We start from the raw sequence: 8,844 nt of genomic DNA, 5'->3' as shown, positions 1-8,844 counted from the left end.
TTAATTGTTTTTCAATCATATCTTTTCAATCATATCTCTTTAAAACCATAACTTTTCAAATCATATCTTTTTAATCACATCTTTTTCAAAATAGTTTTCAATCATATCTCTTTGATTTCCAATTTCAAAATCTTTTTCAAAATCAGTTTATTTCTTTCTCAAATCTTAGTTTTCGAAAATCAATTACCATTTTTTTCAAAATTTCTTTTAATTAATTCACTTTAATTTTCGAAAATTTATTCTCCTCTTCTCACATCCTTCTATTTATGGACTAACACTTCTCCTCAATGCATAATTCGAACTCTATCTTTCTAAGTTCGAATTCTTCTACCTCTTCCTTCTATTGTTCTTTTCCTCTTACACCTCAAGGAATCTCTATACTGTGACATAGAGGATTCCATATTTTCTTGTTCTCTTCTCTTTCATATGAGCAGGAGAAAAGACAAAAGCATTCTTGTTGAGGCTGACCCTGAACCTGAAAGGACCTTGAAGCAAAAGCTAAGAGAAGCTAAAGCACAACTCTCTGTAGAGGACCTAACAGAAATCTTCAAACAAGAAGAAGACATGGCAGCTGAAAACAACAACAATGCCAACAATGCAAGGAAGGTGCTGGGTGACTTTATTGCACCTACTCCCGACTTCTATGGGAGAAGCATCTCTATCCCTGCCATTGGAGCAAACAACTTTGAGCTTAAGCCTCAATTAGTTTCTCTAATGCAACAAAATTGCAAGTTCCATGGACTTCCATTGGAAGATCCTCATCAGTTTTTATCTGAGTTCTTGCAAATCTGTGACACTGTCAAGACTAATGGGGTTGACCCTAAGGTCTACAGACTTATGCTATTCCCTTTGCTGTAAGAGACAGAGCTCGGATATGGTTGGACTTACAACCTAAAGAAAGCCTGAACTCTTGGGAAAAGCTAGTCAATGCCTTCTTGGCAAAGTTCTTTCCACCTCAAAAATTGAGTAAGTTTAGAGTGGAAGTCCAAACCTTCAGACAGAAGGAAGGTGAATCCCTCTATGAAGCTTGGGAAAGATACAAATAATTGATCAAAAAGTGTCCCTCTGACATGCTTTCTGAATGGAGCATCATAGGTATCTTCTATGATGGTCTATCTGAACTTTCCAAGATGTCATTGGACAGCTCTGCTGGAGGATCTCTTCATCTGAAGAAGACTCCTGCAGAAGCTCAAGAACTCATTGAAATGGTTGCAAATAACCAATTCATGTACACTTCTGAAAGGAATCCTGTGAACAATGGGACGAATCAGAAGAAAGGAGTTCTTGAGATTGATACTCTGAACGCCATATTGGCTCAGAACAAAATATTGACTCAGCAAGTCAATATGATTTCTCAAAGTCTGTCTGGAATGCAAGCTGCATCAGGCAGTACTAAGGACGCTTCATTTGAAGAAGAAGCTTATGATCCTGAGAACCCATCAATGGAAGAGGTGAATTACATGGAAGAACCCTATGGAAACACCTATAATCCTTCATGGAGAAATCACCCAAATCTCTCATGGAAGGATCAACAGAGACCTCAACAAGATTTTAACAACAATAATGGTGGAAGAAACAGGTTAGCAATGGCAAGCCTTTTCCATCATCTTCTCAGCAACAGACAGAGAATTCTAAGCAGAGCCACTCTGACTTAGCAACCATGGTCTCTGATCTAATCAAAACCACTCAAAGTTTCATGACTAAAACAAGGTCCTCCATTAGAAACTTGGAGGCACAAGTGGATCAGCTGAGTAAGAAAGTTAATGAACTCCCTCCTAGTACTCTTCCAAGCAATACAGAAGAGAATCCAAAAGGAGAGTGCAAGGCTATCAACATGGCCGAATTTGGAGAGAAGGAAGAGGCAGTGAGCGCCACTGAGGAAGACTGATGACAAGTCATCATATACCCATTTCTCAAGCTAATTTCACTTGTTTCACTAGTTTTAATGCACTTTCTTGCACCATAAGTAAGCAATTTAGAGTGGAATTGCATGTCTTATTTGAATCAATCAACCACCACTTAATTGATGCTAAATCATGAGGTTTAAGCTAAATTTAATTGAATTTTAATTGATTTATAAACCTTTTGAATTTAGTGATACTTTGATTGGTTGTTTTGATTATTTGTAGGTGAAGAAAAGAAGAAAAGAAGGAAGCGTTGATTAAGAAAGCGTGGCCCAAGGAAGAAAAGAATGTAGCGCATGGAAGGGAGGAAGCCGCATTGCCCTCCATGAGAGCACACTGCCCTCCAAGGGAGCACAACGATGAACCAAGCATTCAAGGCTTCACTGCCCTGCTCTCCTTGAGGGCGGAGCACAATTTTAGGCCAAGAAAAGAGAGAAGGAAAATCTCTGCCCTGCCCTCCTCAAGAGCAATATCGGGCTCCTCATGGAAATAAATCAAAGGAAATTGTCTCCAAGTGCCACCCATGGGTTTCGAACCCAAGAACAAGAAGGAAAGAAGTAGCTCTCAAATACAAGGAAAACAAGCAAAAATTGGTTTGTTTTCAACCTCCAAGGATCGAACATAGCACCTTGAGGAAGCAAAGAACTAGGCGCTACTTTGGTGCCAAGAAACCCAAGAAAAAAGGGCAACAAAAGCCATCCGGCAAGTTTCGAACATGGGACCTCACCCAAGAACAAGGAAAGCCTGCGCTGCGTGCCCTTGTGGAGGGTAGGGCAGCATTTCGTGGTGCATGGCGCGCATCCTTGGCACGGGCAGCACGCACAATTGATGCGCACCAAGGGAGCTTTGGCCAGCAGCAAGCACGCACGGGCAGGGAGGTAAGGCGCACCATGGCAACATTGCCCTGCCCTCCACAAGGGTAGGCAGCATCCTGATGCCTCTCCCACGCACGCAACATGCTTCCTCACACAACTTCCCTGCTCTGCCCTCCACAAGGGCAGGGCAACCTCCTGGGAGCAAGATGGGCTGAATTTCACTCAAAAATCCAATTTAATTCATTTCTTCACCAAATCAAAAAGCCCACTCAAAATTCTTAGATCCAAAATAGAAAGTGTATAAATAGGTGTTAGTTAGGATTAGATGGGGAGTTCTCGGGTTTTTTTTGGAGAGTTTATTTTCATTTTAAATTTTCATCCTTAGTCACTTGAGAGCACTTTCCATTTTTCTGTTTCTCTGCAAACTTGGCTTGAGAATTGGAGGAGAGAATTCACTTCTTCTTCCTTTTCTCGTTTTATTTTCTTTATTGGGTTTTGTTGAGTCTTGAGTGTGAAGAATTGAGGAACTTCTGTCTCAATCTCTATTTAAGATCTCTTTGATTTTCTTACTGCATAATTGAGTTGAATTCAATTTCCTTTGCTGCTTCAATCTTCAATTTCTCTTTAATTACTTTGTGAACTTGGATTTGGGAAGGCAATTGAGATCTAGACTCTGCTATCTAGTCTCTGAAGTCCTGAGATCTAATTTTCTCTTTTTGGTTCTTCTGCTGAACCACTGCTGCAATTGAATTTCCATTTGCTATTTGAGATCTAGTGAATTTCAATTCATCTCCTGTTTATGTATTTTGTTGCAATTTAATTTCCCTTGCTTAAATTCTGAATTCCTAGTCCTCAAATCCCTTTTCCATTCAAGAAATTTATATTTCTTGCACTTTAAGTTACTGCAATTTACATTTCTTGCATTTTAAGTTTCAGTCATTTAGTTTCTTGTTCTTTAAGATTCAGTGCCTTTACTTTCAAGTCTCTGTAATTTCTACAAATTATCCCTCTCCCTTTACATTTCCTACTATTTACTTACTGTTGGAAACAAAATCGCTCAACCAATACTTGATTCACTTGACTAAATCAACCACTAAACTAAAATTGCTCAATTCTTCAATCCCTGTGGGATCGACCTCACTCCCGTGAGTTTTATTACTTGATGCGACCTGGTACACTTGCCGGTGAGTTTTGTGTTGGATCATTTTCCACACATCAAAGACCTCAATGGACGTCCACTGGCCTCCAATGAGTTCCCTAATGAGAAACCATGGGAATCTGAGGCTCACACTGAGACCATAGAGATTCCATTGGATTTACTTCTGCCATTCAAGAGCTCTGATGAGTATTCTTCCTCTGAAGAGGATGAAGATGTCACTGAAGAGCAAGTTGCTAAATACCTTGGAGCAATCATGAAGCTAAATGACAAGTTATTTGGTAATGAGACTTGGGAGGATGAACCCCCTTTGCTCACCAAAGAACTGGATAACTTGATTAGGTAGATGATGAGCGGATAATTTATACGCTTTTTGGCATTGTTTTTAGGTAGTTTTTAGTAAGTTCAAGCTACTTTTAGGGATGTTTTCATTAGTTTTTATGTTAAATTCACATTTCTGGACTTTACTATGAGTTTGTGTGTTTTTCTATAATTTCAGGTAATTTCTAGCTGAAATTGAGGGACTTGAGCAAAACTCTGAAAAAGGCTGACAAAAGGACTACTGATGCTGTTGGAATCTGACCTCCCTGCACTCGAAATGGATTTTCTGGAGCTACAGAACTCCAAATGGCGCGCTCTTAACGGCGTTGGAAAGTAGACATCCAGCGCTTTCCAGCAATATATAATAGTCCATACTTTATTCGGAAATTGATGACGTAACTTGGCGTTGAACGCCAAATACATGCTGCTGTCTGGAGTTAAACGCCAGAAACACGTCATGATCCGGAGTTGAACGCCCAAAACACGTTATAACTTGGAGTTCAACTACAAGAAAAGCCTCAGCTCGTGGATAGATCAAGCTCAGCTCAAACATACACCAAGTGGGCCCCAGAAGTGGATTTATGCATCAATTACCTACTCATGTAAACCCTTGTAGCTAGTCTAGTATATATAGGACATTTAACCATTGTATTAGACATCTTTTGACAGTTTAATCTTTGACTGCTTTAGTCTTGGATCATTCGGTCTTTTGATCATTCAGGGGGCTGGCCATTCGGCCATGCCTGAACCTTTCACTTATGTATTTTCAACGGTGGAGTTTCTGCACACCATAGATTAAGGGTGTGGAGCTCTGCTGTACCTCAAGTTTCAATACAATTACTATTACTTTCTATTCAATTCTCTTTTATTCTTATTCCAAGATATACGTTGCACAACACTTTTTTGAATGTGATGATCCGTGACACTCATCATCATTCTCACCTATGAACGCGCGTGACTGACAACCACTTCTGTTCTACTTTAGGCTGGATGCATATCTCTTAGATTCCCCAACAGAATCTTCGTGGTATAAGTTAGATAGATGGCGGCATTCATGAGGATCCGGAAAGTCTAAACCTTGTCTATGGTATTCCGAGTAGTATTCTGGGATTGAATGACTGTGACGAGCTTCAAACTCCTGAAGGCTGGGCGTGATAACAAACGCAAAAGAATCAAGGGATTCTATTCCAACCTGATTGAGAACCGATAGATGATTAGCCGTGCTGTGACAGAGCATAGGACCATTTTCACTGAGAGGATGGGATGTAGCCATTGACAACAGTGATGCCCTACATACAGCTTGCCATGGAAAGGAGTAGGAAGGATTGGATGAATGTAATAAAAAAGTAGAGATTCAAGAGGAGCACAGCATCTCCATGCACTTATCTGAAATTCCCACTATTGATTTACATAAGTATTTCTATCCCTTTTTATTTTCTATTTATTATTAATTTTTGAAACCTATAACCATTTAATCTGCCTAACTGAGATTTACAAGGTGACCATAGCTTGCTTCATACCAACAATCTCTGTGGGATCGACCCTTACTCACGTAAGATATTACTTGGATGACCCAGTACACTTACTGGTTAGTTGTGCGGAGTTGTGAATTGAATTTTAGACACCGTGATATTGAGCACCAAGTTTTTGGAGCCATTACCGGGGATTGTTTTGAGTTAGAAAAGAATGAATCACAATTTCGTGCACCAAGTTTTTGGCGCCGTTGCCGGGGATTGTTCGAGTTTGGACAACTGACGGTTCATCTTGTTGCTCAGATTAGGTAATTTTATTTTCAAAAATCTTTTTCAAAATTTTTCTTTTCTTTTTCGTTTTTCCAAACTCTATTTTCGAAAAAAATAATAAAAATTCAAAAAAAAAATCATAAAATCATAAAAATCAAAAATATTTTTTGTTTCTTGTTTGAGTCTTGAGTCAACTTTTAAGTTTGGTGTCAATTGCATGCTTTAAAAAATTTTTCTTGCATTTTTCGAAAATTCCATGCATTCATAGTGTTCTTCATGATCTTCAAGTTGTTCTTGACAAGTCTTCTTGTTTGATCTTGATGATTTCTTGTTTGGTGTTGTTTGTTGCTTTTCATGTGCATTTTTCATTTGTTAGAGTCCATGCATTAAATATTTCTAAGTTTGGTGTCTTGCATGTTTTCTTTGCATCAAAAAATTTTCAAAAATATGTTCTTGATGTTCATCATGATCTTCAAAGTGTTCTTGGTGTTCATCTTGACATTCATAGTGTTCTTGCATGCATCATGTGTTTTGATCCAAAATTTTTAAGTTTTGGGTCATAATTGTGTTTTTCTCTCTCATAATTAAAATTTCAAAAATCAAAAAAATATCTTTTCCTTATTTTTCTCATAATTTTCGAAAATTTGAGTTGACTTAGTCAAAAATTTTCAAAATTAGTTGTTTCCTACAAGTCAAGTCAAATTTTCAATTTTAAAAATCTTATCTTTTCAAAATCTTTTTCAAAAATTATATCTTTTTCATTTTTTTCTCTTTTTCGAAAATTTCAAAAATCTTTCTCAAAATATTTTCAAAATCTTTTTCTTATCTTTATATCATATTTTCGAAAATTCACTAACAATTAATGTGATTGATTCAAAAATTTGAAGTTTGTTACTTTCTTGTTAAGAAAGGTTTAATCTTTAAGTTCTAGAATCTTATCTTGTAGTTTCTTGTTAGTGAAGTAAGTAATTTTAAATTTTTGAATTAAATCTTTTATCTTTTATCTTATCTTTTTCAAAAATTTTTTTTTATCTTTTTTCAAAATTTGATTTCAAAGTATCTTATCTAACCTCTTATCTTCTTATCTTTTCAAATTTGATTTTAATATCTTTTTCAACTAACTTTTTGACTTTGTGTTTGTTTCTTATCTTTTTCAAAACCACCTAACTACTTTTCCCTCTCTAATTTTCGAAAATATCTCATCTCTTTTTCAAAATTTTTTTTTTGTTTTAAATTTTAATTTTAATCTTATCTTATCTCTAATTTTCGAAAATTACTAACATTTTTTTTCAACATTTTTACGAAATTTCCCCTCTCTTTTCTTATTCTATTTAATTATTTATTTACTAACACTTCTCTTCACCTCTCTTCATCTAAAAATCCGAACCCAATATATCCCTTGTGTTTGGATTCTTCACTTTTCTTTCCTCTACCCTTTTCTTTTTCTACTAACATAAAGGAATCTCTATACTGTGACATAGAGGATTCCTCTTTCTTTTCTTGTTTTCTTCTCTTTCATATGAGCAGGAACAAGGATAAAGGCACTCTTGTTGAAATTGATCCAGAACCTGAAAGGACTCTGAAGAGGAAACTAAGAGAAGCTAAATTACAACAATCCAGAAGTAACCTTTCAGAAATTTTCGAACAAGAGAAGGAGATGGCAGCCGAACCTAATAATGATAATGCAAGAAGGATGCTTGGTGACTTCACAAAGCCAACGTCCAAGTTTGATGGAAGAGGCATCTCCATTCCTGCCATTGGAGCCAATAACTTTGAATTGAAACCTCAGCTAGTTGCCTTAATGCAACAAAACTGCAAGTTTTATGGACTTCCATCTAAAGATCCTTATCAGTTTTTGACTGAGTTCTTGCAGATCTGTGAGATTGAAAAGACGAATGGAGTTGATCCTGAAGTCTACAGACTCATGCTTTTCCCTTTTGCTGTAAGAGACAGAGCTAGAATATGGTTGGATTCACAACCTAAGGATAGCCTGGACTCCTGGGATAAGCTGGTCACAGCCTTCTTGGATAAATTCTTTCCTCCTCAAAAGCTGAGCTAGCTAAGAGTGGATGTTCAAACCTTCAAACAAAAAGATGGTGAATCCTTCTATGAAGCTTGGGAAAGATACAAGCAGCTGACCAAAAGATGTCCATCTGACATGTTTTCAGAATGGACCATATTAGATATATTCTATTATGGTCTATCTGAATTTTCGAAAATGTCATTGGACCATTCTGCAGGTGGATCTATTCACCTAAAGAAAACGCCTGAAGAGGCTCAAGAACTCATTGATATGGTTGCAAACAACCAATTCATGTACACTTCTGAGAGGAATTCAGTGAATAATGGGATACCTCAGAAGAAAGGAGTTCTTGAAATTGATGCTCTGAATGCCATATTGGCTCAGAACAAAGTGTTGACTCAACAGGTCAACATGATCTCTCAAAATCTGAATGGATGGCAACATGCATCCAACAGTACTAAAGAGGTAGCTTCTGAAGAAGCTTATGATCCTGAGAACCCTGCCATGGCAGAGGTTAATTACATGGGTGAACCTTTTGGAAACACTTATAACTCATCACGGAGAAATCATCCAAATTTCTCATGGAAGGATCAACAAAAGCCTCAACAAGGCTTTAACAATAGTGGACGTAATAGGCTGAGCAATAGCAAGCCATATCCATCATCTTCTCAGCAACAGACAGAGAATTCTGAACAAAACACTTCTAATTTAACCAATCTAGTCTCTGATCTGTCAAAGGCCACTTTCAGTTTCATGAATGAAACAAGATCCTCCATCAGAAATCTGGAGGCACAAGTGGGCCAGCTGAGTAAGAAAGTCATTGAAACTCCTCCCAGTATTCTCCCAAGCAATACAGAAGAGAATCCAAAAGGAGAGTGCAAGG

General features: G+C 37.4%; 1 non-coding gene across 1 annotated transcript; it reads right to left on the bottom strand.

Annotated features, from left to right (window-relative positions):
- Window positions 1–968: 968 nt before the first annotated feature.
- Window positions 969–1,072, bottom strand: LOC112714073 (small nucleolar RNA R71). Its single transcript, XR_003159029.1, has one exon. It is a non-coding gene; the product is annotated as a small nucleolar RNA R71 (small nucleolar RNA).
- Between the last annotated feature and the right edge of the window lie 7,772 nt (window positions 1,073–8,844).

The sequence above is a fragment of the Arachis hypogaea genome, chromosome 9 (assembly GCF_003086295.3).
Source record: "Arachis hypogaea cultivar Tifrunner chromosome 9, arahy.Tifrunner.gnm2.J5K5, whole genome shotgun sequence".
NCBI lineage: Eukaryota > Viridiplantae > Streptophyta > Magnoliopsida > Fabales > Fabaceae > Arachis > Arachis hypogaea.
The sequence above is the reverse complement of the archived record's forward strand: the minus strand, read 5'-3'. Positions and strand labels throughout refer to the sequence as shown.